The following is a 13,904-nucleotide window of genomic DNA, read 5'->3' on the forward strand; positions in this document are numbered from 1 at the left end:
ACTACAACAAAAAAGGTCAATAGTGAGGGTCGAAAATGTCACCATAAGCTCATTAGTGATGGTCAAAATGGTTTTCATCACCAAAAACTAAACATCACAAAAGGTGGCTTCGCCAAAAGTATAGGTGTTATGGTGACATTCAAGGTCCGTCACGAATAATGATTATAATGACGAATAGTTATTCTCACAATTTCATATGAACACCAGTAATTTATGGTGATGGACCTTTCATTGCCCTCACTATTGATGTGTATATATATGACAACGTTCATTGACTGTCACCTTTTCATATTTTGGTCAGGTTTGAAAAATGTCGCCATAAGCTCATTGGTGAAGGTCAAAATAACTTCCATCACCAAAACCTGAACACCACCGAAGGCTTCGTCACCAAACGTATAAATGTTGTGGTCACATCCAAGGTTCACCACGAATAATGATTACAATGACGGATAGTGACCATCACCATTTCATATGAAAAACAATTATTTACGGTGATGGACCTTTCATGACCATCACTATTGATGTATATATATGACGATGTTCATTAACCTTCACCATTTCATATATAAAAATTACTTTCGATGATGGCCCTTTTACAACCTCACTATTGATACATATATATATGAACATATAATGATCATCACCATTCCCTATGGGGCACGATGGGATCGAACCACCAACCGCCTTCTTGTAAAGCAAGTGCTCTTCCATTCAGCTAGCACTCTTAAAATAATTAGACATTCAAACTTTATAAATTCTAAATTCTAAAAATTTAATTAAATTATAAAATGTTGTAAAGTCTTGTAGGTTTCATTGACTTAGTTGTCACAAACAATCATCCGATAACAAAAAAATATAATTGTTTTAGAACAAGGAAGCAACTTTCACATGGTTAATACACTCAACCACCTAAAAAACAACATCAAATTCAATTGTTTAAACTTGAGTCTAACCAAAGTATAAACACAAAGTCCCAAAGTTCTATGGCTCCTCTGATACAAGTTTGCAGATGAAAGAAATCACTGAAGAACTTAAACATTATATACAGCTATAGCCCAAATTGACAAAAATAGGCATTATAACTGTTATGATGATTAGAAATCAAAATTATGTTGAGTAGGAAATTTAACAAAGAGACTAAACATGATGGAGCCAGCCAGAAATCCAGTGCACATTTCTCACATGGGCTCCATGAATATACATAAATTCAGAACGTAAGTCTTTTGAATCACCCAAAACTTAATATAGAACTTCAATGACATATAGAGAATGGAAACGGGAATTATAACTTAACTATAACGATTCAAAACCTTGCATGGCAGGAAAATTTTGTATAAGAATTGAACATATGGAGAAGACATGAGAGGACTAGCATGGGCTTCCCAAATATACATACCTCCAAAAAGTGACTCTTCTGAAGTGCCAAAAATTAAAATAGAACTTCAATTATTTCTCTGGTAAAATGGGAGCTTCAAGTACTGAGACCATGGTTAACTACCTTAATCCTTAATAAGGAGGACAATCTTTGATCGTCATGTCATCAAGAATCACTTCATGAGATATCGTAGTATGGAGGGATAGGTGCAATTGTGGTACCTATTATAGGAAATCCAAGTTGGCTAGATTGTGGAGGTTGAAAGGTTGTATATTGGTTATAGTGGGGGTTGTACTATGTTTGTGCTACAACTCCATGAGAAAAAGATAGCCATGTCTATGAAGGTTGTCCTACAAATGTAGGTCCATATAAAGGTTGTGTAACATAAGAATATTGTGGATCATATGAAAATATCCCTGTAGGATATGCTTGTGGAGTAGGAGGAGGTAGTTTTGACCTTGGATAAGATGGAATGTTTGGATTCACTATTGCATAACCTAGTTGTACCTGTGGTCCCAACTGTACTTGAGAGGATGGTATAGGTTTTGAAGCAACCTTCTCCTTCTGGCCCTCAATTGAAATTTTCATTGTAACTAACCTTCCCTGCATCTCAAAAAACAAGTACATGTTCCAAACTATAATTTTTCAAAGAATTAAAGTATATCCCTTAGACTACCCAAAAAAAAAAAACATCAAGGCCCATTAAAAAATTCACATTTCTGTTCCTTACATCGATATTTTTTCTTGAATCCTCAAGAGCCCTTTTGGTTCTTTCAATAGACTTAAAAGTTACAAATGCAAAACCCCTATTTAAAAAATTTGTTTGAGAGTAGAAATATAAACGATATTGCCAAAAGAGATATAGTATATACATAAAACTGTTCAGATGACAAAATTATGAGAAACTGAATTTTCCACTTAATAATTTCATTTTTAGTAAAACACTAGATTACTTGGATATGTTTGTATTCTTATCATATGAAACAGAACCTTCCTCTATTTCTCCATACTATGAAAGAATCCATATGAGTGACTCATTTGATGTCTCATATGATAGGCCACCAATGTAAATCTTCCTTTATGACTGATCAGTAGTTTGCACTGGATTGGTGCCAGCAATTGCTAGATTACATACAATAATTCGACCCTGGAAAGTCATTACCACACATTACAAAACTATTATTAAACTCTGAACGAAGAATCATCTTGTTAAATTACCAACACAGTGACACAAAACTAACAAAAAAGGAAGCCCCTACCAAAAGTATTCGTTGGTTTGCGAAAATATTATGATTGTTCTACAAAGAATCTTACGGTATGGAACAATTTAAATGACATTCCACTGAGAAAAAAATCATAAATTTGCATATACTAAATCTCCAATATTAATACTGAGTTTCCAATAATCTTAACATTACACTAGAAAGCATGTCACAAGAAAGAAACAAATGAACAAAAGGAATAAAGATGCACCTAAATAGAACAATGGTGGGTGTTCCATCAATATAAATTTATTGCAATGCATGAAAGTTTAAATCAACTAGCAGATCCATAATAGGACCTAGTTAAGATCATCATTGAAATTGATCCAACTAGTAGATCCACAACAGGTCCACTTCCCATGGTAGGGAAATTATTTAAAACACATTAGTGACATTGTTCATATTTCATAAAATGCAATGTTGCATAAGGGAAAATTCTAAGGAAACTCATTACATTTCCTCTGGAAATATAAATAAAAATCAGAATATGACACAAAAGTACAGATAAAAAGGGGATTGTTCTGATAGTGTAAAAGAATATTTACAAATATGTAGATATAAACCTTGTCAGTGGATGACGCCTTACTTGTAAAAGCTAATGACTCCTTCATTTTTCAATATCTCCCCCATCGATCTCCATACACCGAGGGACTGAAAATATCCATGCCTTGTCTAAATAAGAAGATTACTAATTTTAGGTTTTTTTGAAGCCTTGATATCAAACATTTCATTTTTTATTTCATTTTTTATTTCTATTAGTTCTTTGTATGGTGCAGCCAAAACCTCTTTTTGATACAAATTATAACGATTTGAGCCAAAAAAAACACAAGTCAAGATAAGCAATCTAGGATCCATGTCCTTACCTCTCAAGGAATATCAAATCCAATATTTTCTATCCCTGATAATTCATTGGAAGCGGAGTCTGGATCCACACATAATCATTGTATGGTTCCTTCAAAACCAATGTCTAGGTTGATTTGGGTTGCCAGGATTTATAACATATTTTTATTTGGGAATTGACATGTGTCAACACCAAGTCAAGTTCTGAATCCATTATTCATTTTTGCTGGAGAAGGATTATATATAAGTCAAACTGCCAACCAAAATTGGAAGTCATAAACAACATCGAAGGTGTTTTGTTGGGAGGAGGATTATATAGAATTTAAAATACCAACCAACACCAGAATCTCATGTATAGTATCAAGGGTGGATTATTTAACTATTGAATGCCTTCTTAATGTTCAAAAGTTTTCTACAGTTTTAACAGTTCCTAAAGTATAGTGTGCTTAAATTCAAAGTAAATATATATTTATGGATCTTGGCCCTCAAGTATCTGCATGGATATTCCATTTCAAAGATTTTAGACGAATGAAATAAAGCATGTGTTGTGTAGTGGCATTATGATGTTTGTGCTGTTTAAATTTTTGTTGTGTATAAATAATTGATTTTCTTTATAATTTTTGTGCACTGACAATTGCAGCGTATAGATGCACCATAAAAGAAGCTACAACAAATACGAAGAAGAGAAGGCTTTTGCCGTCACACAGATGTTGCGTAAACATGTAACCAGAAAAAAACTTCACGATATGAATCATGATTGGTATGTGAGACTGCACACACTCAAAGGTGTTTTTCTAATAACCTTTTGGTCTTATCACCATAGACCAGTCTGTCCACAACACAGAATACAACTGTAAAAGGTGCAGGTTGGCCACATATCACAGATATAGGATAGCATGTCCTTATATATTTTGCCCACTGGAAGAAGAAAACTTCCACCAATTTTTTTTTTTCAATAGTTTCAACATCTCAAATCCTTCGTAATCTACTCCCCTGTAATCTGCAACATTGCTCCTGTTTGTCCCATATCCCAATGAATGTATTTGTCGCTGACATAAGGAAACATATATTTTCTTGTAGCATGGGCAAAATTACCAAAACCCCATGACAAGAAAATAAAAAATATTTCTCTCTATTTGGGCATCCTATAAAACGACCTAGAAAATCTCATGAAAATGCAAGAATGTTGCAAATTAACATGAATAAGAAACATATTTGTTTGTTAGCTACAATAAGATTTACAACCAGTTTGCTGTCAAGGAAGAACATACTTATTTAAGAATATAATTAAACTAAAATACTCTAGATTGTCGAACCCTTTTTCCCCGAGTCTCTATGCTATTTACTTTTGTCCTTGAATCCCTAAGGCTTGGTCATATGCAACGAAAGAACATTATCAGATACATGGTAGCCTAAAAAGACAAGACGAAGGTTCAAGAAGCTTCAATTAAGCTAGTTTTTTAACTTAGTTAACTAGAGTCTAGAATATACGGAAGTTGATGCTACACTTAATTTCTTTTGAATGAACTAGTAGAAACTTAGCTCAGGTAATATTGGTAACATATATTTTTTAATCCAATCTTGTAGTCCCATATCAGCCTCTCAAAACCCAGTTCTCAATCGTGAATGTATAAAATTCAAGCGAGTGAAAATTGGTGAGTTTTAGTAATAAGAATCAAAATTAACTAAAATAAATTGTTAATGGAAATAATCTAATATAATTCTCTTTTAATCGCTAAAGATGGATCATAAAGAATATTCAATTCAAGTTTGATATCAACATGACGTGATTTTCGAACAAGTATGCCTCTTTGCTTTATCCTCTTCAATAGTCACAAAACACACATTAAGAAGTATTCTATACAGAATCTGCTACAACCACATAATTTTGAAGAGGCATTGGTACTGCATATTGTTGTCGTGTCTGTCTTGGACTCTGATTTACAAAGAATTAATTTTCACTTCATAGTGTCCATATTGTGTGAGAAATAATTCATCAAGATTTAAAATATTGTATAAAAAGTTAATATCATTTTCATCTACTAAAAAACCTACTTATTTCAATTTTTTTAAATATCTGAGATAAATTGGGGAGTAGAATATACCCAAAGACTGACTAAGGATTTGTATTGATGCCACAACACCATATTATGATAAAGTAGTTATTTTTTCTACCAATCTCGCATTGCTATACTGAACAATATGTGGACCTTGCATATATCGGACAGAGGCAAGGTAGGCAATTGCATCTTGTGTTATTTGTGCATGAAGATACATTTTTTCTATTGAACCAACATATAGTTGTGGAAAATGGAGTGCTGCATACAAATTATAATATCCCTGCAACAAAGCAAGTAGACATAGACATGTAAGACACGAACATGTGAATTGAGATAATGCATCTCCTCTCCCACCCTTTATTAAAACCTTAAAGTTGACATATAAATATATGGATTTTAGTGTAGTATCTCTTCTTGATTGAAAAGGGAACAATGACCTCTAAACTATGAAATATATAAAACGAAATCATCAATACAGAATGCAGAATAACCATAACCATAAATAATAAAAGAGAAAACTAAAGTCACAAAACACAAAATGGTTTTTATTGTTGATAATACATGTGCAAAATTGAAATATTTTATATGTTGGAAACCTAATACCTATGCAAAATATATATATATATATATATATATATAAATATATATATATATATATATATATATATATATATATATATATATATAAGAAACCAATCTCATGAAAAGTGATCTTATGAGGATTGTCATTCCATAAGTTATCATATCCAAAAACCATATACATGAATACACTATATTTTACCCTCTTCTGAATATCCTCTTCCCTATAAGGTTTCCATGGGGCCCCTAGAGTAACCCATTGATTCCTAAATCTTGCAAGTATTAGTCCTTAATTTTTCTCGTTTAGGACTTCCAAATTTCTAGTATTGTTCATCATTGCGTCATTACCTTGGCCTCTTGGTCTCCCCTTGTTGAAAACACTGACAACTAAGTTCATTTGCTTTGGATTCAAACCCATGTGCCCCAAAACCAGGACTTGATCTAACAAATGTATTGTATGAGGATATAATAAGTTATATGGTTACACTTTGTTCATGAAGAAGCTTACACCTAAAATAATCCTTAATATATCAAAACACAAAAAAAGTATAATAGCAACAATGAGGAGCATACTGTTACATGAGTTAAAGCCTACATATTTTTTTTAAGAGGACCAAGAGATGTAGTATGTGAAACCACTAATGACACTAGATTATTTGTGGGAGGCCTATATGGATCATCTGCCCATCAAGCCAAGAAGAAATAGTCTCGATGCCATCATTGTTTTTAGGAAAAATATCCCTGCCATATCCACCATTAGATGGAAATAAAGGAAATGGATATCTAGTTCTTGGTCCCAAGGGAACACCATTAGTGTTTCCATTATTAGCATTTCCATTTGTGGTGTCTATTGTTGCTTGATAAGAAGCCATGGAATTTGATGCTTCTCTTTGTGGTGGGAAAAAAGGGAAAAAAACATTACTCTTCTTACACATATAATTCTTTACTCTTTTTGTGTGTGCTAATAATGTCCCAAGTGTTGATAGTTGATTTGGTTGATCTATATTAGTATTCCCCATTACATTCACCATGAAAGTGACAAAACAAGTTTTACACTAAAAGGATCACTGATATGATTCTATTCTTGGACAGTTCCTATGATTTTTTTTCATATATTCATTAATATAAAACCAACAATAAAAGAACTCATTTAGAGTAAATGGAACCAAAAAAAACAGAGTGAAATTAGCCGCGTATGAGACAAACTACTAAAAAGATTCTAATTTCTTTCATATTTTCATGTACACTTGTAAGGACTCACGTAGTCAGGTGGGTTTATTTGTTGTTATAGCTTATATGCTTGACAATCATTTTAGATCCTTGTAAAATGTGAACCATTAATTCTTGACACATGATTTTCACAACAAAATTTTCAAAATGCTTTATTTTTACATCATTTATGTGTCCTCTAGTGAAATTTATCATTTTTATGTAGAGCTTTTATCTAATATCAACACATTGGAACTTCTAAGTTTGTCATCTTCATGGGTTAGCCATTAAATGAAGTATGGTACAAATGCATCAGCCACTACTGTTTTTCATGGGATTTCATGCATAGTCATACACTCATGAGGATATCTATTATACCATTTGAATTGAACTTGTTTCAGCTTGAGCTATATGAAATAAATTGTTTCATCGTGTTGATTGATCTATAGGGATACCATGACTACGAATACAAGAGAAGGCGGTCATTTATTGCTTATCTGGCCAAAAAAGAAAAAAATTGAGTCACTGTTATTCCATTCTTTCTTGCCATTTAATGTAATTGTGGCAACTTGTTCAATATTTGATGGTACAATGTACAATATAATGGAAATAAAAATCAAAATATAGAAAAAAATGCATTTACCCTTGGTTATTAGAACAAATGTTGTTCTGTTTTTGTAGTTTCATGTGCTTTGAACTACTTCAAAATCTAGAGAGATTTCAATTTCTGTTGAGGAGAACCCATTCTTGAGAATCTAGATCATTTATACTATTGAAGAAGCTCATGTTTGGGCATAAGTCCTTAAAACTCTTAGTGAATTGTAGCCGAGTCATGCTTGCAAAGAGTATCTGGAATCATTTCCACTTATAACTTTTCTCATAACGTAATTTCTTAACTAGAAGAGCTTTCACACCTATATTGGGTTTTGATAAGTTGTATTTAGATTTTTTTATGGATGGATACTTTTGCCACTGTATATAACAAATTTGGCATGGGTTGTGTTCACAGGTTTTGCAACATTACACTGGATGGAAGATAAGACATGTTGTAGGGTTATTGCACCCATGTCAACTTTTGAATTGATTGGCTTTCAAAATATTCCATTCAACACAATATATTTGTCACACTAGCAATCCAATGTACACTCCTGAACCTGACATTCCATGGTACACCCTGAGTTTGATGATCTTGCTCAGGTTATTGGCTTAGCATCACTGGGCACACCACATAAATTAATTTGGCATCTTATTAAGCTATATTGGTATATAGTTGAGTTTGGAACAATTAAAGGAAATAATGAAGTTAAGGCATTTGGAGATTTCATACTATCAAGTTTTGGTGAGATTCATCACATGAAGTCTGGCAAACCAACATTTTAGAACCTTGAACCATTCACTTAGCTACCCAAGATGAGTTACAAGGACGAATTTTAAAACATGTACTTATGTCAAAGTATTTAAGGCATTGCAGAAAATCTTTGGTCCTATGCAAGAACTATTCACTGTGGTAATTAAAAAATGCTCTATAAAACTCTAAACAAACATGGTTATATGAATAGCTATTGAAATTGCCTCACCTTATGCACAAACTAGAACTAGCACCTATCAACATTAAAGTAAGCTGACAGGTCTTATTGTGGTTGTTATTGCACATGTCTAGGAAGTAGCTTAGGGTGCTGAAACAACAGAGATGAGGGATATTACCACAATATATCATGTATAGGTGCTAAACCCATTCATTCTTAAATTTAAGAATGCACACATATGTATAATTACTGATAAATTCAAGTGGACTGGCCTAGGAGAACAAAGGGTGCTGAAACAACAGAGATGAGGGATATTAGCACAATATATCATGTATAGGTGCTAAACCCATTCATTGTTAAATTTAAGAATGCACACATATGTATAATTACTGATAAATTCAAGTGGACTGGCCTAGGAGAACAATCATGTATGCAAATTTTCAAAATTCATCTAGAATGTTTCTATACAATTTATGTAAAGGGCAAGCACAAGCACATACGTATGAATAAATTATGGATTCAAATGGACTTTTTTGTTGTGAAAATTTGATAAATGTGTCTGTTTGAGTATTACGCAATTCCAACTTTACATATATTATTGGGAGCATTATACGTTAATTGAATACTACATAGTTTTCATTATATAATTTTGTATGTCAATGGAATGAGCGTGGTAGTCCCTCGATGGCCATTTTATATGGATTGAAGTTGTTCTTATTATTTGTATTCCATCGTAACGGGTGGTTTCTAATCGTCTGCTAGATGTAGTAGCTTAGATATTTTTTTCTTGGTAGCATATGTTAAATTTTAAATCATGGTAGGTAGATTTTCACTCTATACAAATCCTAGGTAATAGAAAAAATGAAAGCATATCATAACTGTGGATGAAGGAACATGAAATCTGTAAGCACAACACTCTGAAAATTATGATACTGAGTACAAATCTGAACTCTAGCTCACATCTCTCTAATATAAACTTGGAAAGAAGGAATAAATTAAAATGAATCAAAATTGAATGAATTAATGCCCCAACCTTGCCCTTATTTTATACACTAAAAAAGGCCCCAAATTTACAGAAAATTTTTATCCCTGTAGTGTGCCTAGATTTAGAAACTCTAACTCTAAATCTGCCTAGAGATGTACCCTAACTGCATGGTAGAATCCATAGAAAAAATATCCAATCCTCCTAGAATAGAGCACCCATGGTTTAAATTTGGACACCAACTCAAACATAGTGCCTACTCTAAATCTAGAAGACTTCCTAAGTCATGTACTTTCACAAAATATGGAAACGTTAAACTCAAAATTGGACAACAGTGTCTAACTAAAGAAAATCCTAAAACTAGAATTATTTAAGGTTGGAAATTGTCTAAGGATAGAAAATGCATACATCTTTACCTCTCTACATATTCAGTGCACCACCATTGATCATTATTACTCAAAGTGCTGCACATAGGCAAAGGTTTTAAAGCTCTCTTGATATTAGTGACTGCATGATGCTAAAGAGAACAACAGTTCGGCAACACAGATATAGAAAACTAGCACTTCACCTTTGCAAGGAAGGTGTTATCCACCATGCCAAGTCTCTCTCTGAACATTTCAAACTTCCCCTTAGATAGGGTCTTTGTTAATATCTCTACAACCTGCAAATATGAAGGAACATAATCTATGACCACTTCTCCCTTTTGAACTATGTCTCTAAGGAAATGGTGCCATATATCCATATATCCATAGATATACATATACATATACACATACACATACACATACACATACACATACACATACACATACACATACACATACACATACACATATATATATATATATATATATGAATATGAATATGATTGGAGAAATTGTAAAATAATGAATTCTGAATATTCTAAAGGCCCCAACATCTGATCATTCAACTTTGATATCAACTTGCAATCCATATGGCCACACAACTAGCATAACTATCTACCATATACTCTACCTCAATTAAGATGAGTGAAACTACTGCCTCCTTCCTATTAAATGAATATATCATACATGATCTAAAGCTGAAACAAAATCCAAAAGTGCTCTTCCGAGCAATTACATCTCCCACTCAATCAAAATCAACAAAACCATGTAGCATCAACTCACCATATCCCACATACCTCATGCGATAATCGGTTCTACCCTTCAATTACTGGAGCACATGCTTCCTAGAAATCCAATCAATATGCTTGGGTTCAAACCATGAACTCACTCAAAGTATTCACTACAAAACATATATTAGGCATAATATTATTCGTCAGACATAAGAGAACCAATCAACTGGCTATGCAGAAAAGGATCTACAAATCTGAATCTAAATCACCATGTAACTTGTAATTTGGAACCACAAGATGGCTAAGTGTCTACAATATAGCATCTAAAATATCTTTCGAATATCTATTGTGTGCTTCTTATTCCAAGAAAAACATCGCATTTACCCCACCAAACCTATAGCACCACAAAATAGCACATAAGTTTAATGTCCTTCATATTGAATTTGTTGGCTACCTTCTTCTTGCACCATGAAGTGAGCCTCTTACATAACTATATATAAGGATCAAATCATATACATGCAGGACCAAGAAAAGCATATTAGGTTGATCAAAGTAAGTACTAAATATTAGGATCTATAGCAACCTTTGTGAAGCACAAATTCCAATAATCACTCATTAATTATTCACTACCATGTATGTGGTGCCTACTTCTACCCATAAAGGGCCTTCTTAAGCCTACATACATGGGCCTCTCACCTAAAAATAAGATTTTGGTGCTCCTATTTGCCTCATTTCTTCCTGCAAAATCTATGTAGTCCATCTCAACATTTAAGCTAAATTGGATAGTAAAACACACTGTGTTCCTTTATTGGAATGTTTCTGATATGAATCTTATTTTTCCTATGCACGTGGGACAAGAATATTTTATCCCTACTCAATTGTATCCTTGGTCTTCTCTTGAGACTTACATGACCAAGAATCCTTGTCAAACTTTACATCGAGATACAATATTGTCTTTCACTATGATGGAAGATAGATCCTCCAAGCCTTGGAGGATGTAATATAACCAGAAAATATACCTTTCACAGTAAAAGGTTGAGGCTGAGATCTCTTCTCATAAAAAATATAAATATAGACTATGCAACCAAGAAAACGAAAGTGTGATCCCTATGGCTTCCAATAGTAAAAACTTCCAATGTCTTATTCTTCAATACCTTGTGAAAGCACATGCTTCTACACAACGATACATGGGAAAATCTAGATCATGAAAAATAGCCTTGGTTGTCTCTATGATGGATCCAGCCTTCCTTTATGCAACCCCATTCTACTAAGGTTTGTAACGTACTGTCATTTCCCTCTTGATCCCTATTTCACTACAAAAGGGAAAATTTTGCAGTTGTACTTTCCTCCATTGTGTTATCCTCCACAATGTCTCAGTGTGAGAGGAGATCGATGGAGGTAACCTCAAACCAACCTTTTAGTTTGGTTGCTATCCCTACCAAACTAGAGAGGGCTCTCTCTATGAAATCACAGCCAAGAGTTGACTGGAATGTAAAAGGATTTTAGGCTAGATATGCTAGGCTCATGTAGGTTTTGAAAATTTAGGGTTTTGATTTTGGATAAGGAATGAAAACCAGGTATCTAGGTCAAAGGATCAAAGGGTTATAACAGCAAAGATATAGAGGATCAAGGTAGCAATAATTTTATGATGGATTTAGGGTTTGTCGATGTAGTGCAGCGTTTTGAAGAAGGAAAAGGTATTAATGAGCATGTGCACCATGAATTCATTAAGCAAGAAGGGAATTAACACACAATGATATTCCCAACAAAACAAAGCTTTATGCAAAGAATTCTGCCTATAAACTTTAAGGAAAATCTTTCAAGAAATGATGAATGGAAAGATAAGATGAATATATTTCATATAAATCTATAACATAGAAAATACAACATCAAAAAATTATTGCACATGAATTCCTCGATAATAGGTGCAAACTGCATCCTTTGATTTCTTGAATAAAGTGTCAAAGTACAAGCTACAAGTGTTCTCTTCTCTGATTTTCTCCATCGCTTCTTCTTTCAACTTTGACCTTTTGACCAGCAGATTAGCTTCCACAACTATTGCACTGTCCTACATTTCTTTGAGTGCGGTAGTGTTCCTTTCTCTCAACTTAAATGCCAATTTCGAATCTAAGTCATCTCGTTAGTGTAAAAGAGCTAAACCGGGAGGTAGTTTTATATCAGCAAGCATTGAATGGTATACTTGATTGAATCTAGCTTAAAATTGTTGCACTGTTTCTCCTGGTTGTCTTTCCAAATGATTATATTCTTCTAAAATCAGAAAAGGACATCTCTTGATCATCCATCTATTAAGGAAAAAATTCACAAACTGATGGAAATCGAAAATGCTTGCAGCTCGTAATTTCTTGAACAATTGCTTGGCTTCGCCTTGCGAAGATAAGTAAAAAAGCTTGATACTGACATCATCTTCTTCAACCTCAAAATGTTCGAGAAGCTTTTCAAAACTCTAAATGTGTTTTTCAGGAGTGATGTTACCATATTCTCCATCAAACCTGGGAAGATATTTGTAGTAATTTTCATGGAAATCATGGAGTCTAGGAGGTAAGATGAGTGGCTTGTATCTATCTGAAATTTTATAAGGTGTAGGAGTATGTAAAAAATCTATAGGATTAGTCTTGATCTATTGAGGCTCATCAAGCTGAAGATGGTCATCATAAGATTCGGAAGAAGGGTCTTGATCAAGATCAAAATTTGTATTCACAATCTTCAAAGAAAAGGAATCAAATGAGGGGTTGGGATCTTTTCTCAAATACAGCATACTTTGGAAAACTTTCTTGACATTCTCAGGGAAAGAAAAGAAATAATTTACAATAAATAATAGGAAGCCTTGGATGAAAGTCCAATTTGAATACTTGATCTTCCCATATTGTGCTTGCATGTTTCTGTTGGTAAGGTTCATCCTCCAGTGGAGTATTTGAATTAAATTTGAAACTGATTTGGAGTCACTAAGTGAATGA

At 33.4% G+C, this 13,904-nt stretch overlaps 2 pseudogenes; one reads left to right on the forward strand and one right to left on the reverse strand.

The window, feature by feature from the left end:
• Positions 1-1,552: 1,552 nt before the first annotated feature.
• Positions 1,553-2,534, reverse strand: LOC149204743 (uncharacterized; annotated as a pseudogene).
• Positions 2,535-4,124: 1,590 nt separating this feature from the next.
• On the forward strand, positions 4,125-8,786 carry LOC149204744 (phenylalanine 4-monooxygenase, chloroplastic pseudogene; annotated as a pseudogene).
• The last annotated feature ends 5,118 nt before the right edge of the window (positions 8,787-13,904 follow it).

The sequence above is a fragment of the Pinus tabuliformis genome, chromosome 1_2 (assembly GCF_031772625.1).
Source record: "Pinus tabuliformis cultivar Carrire ecotype Pingquan chromosome 1_2, CPIR1, whole genome shotgun sequence".
Classification (NCBI taxonomy): Eukaryota; Viridiplantae; Streptophyta; class Pinopsida; order Pinales; family Pinaceae; genus Pinus; species Pinus tabuliformis.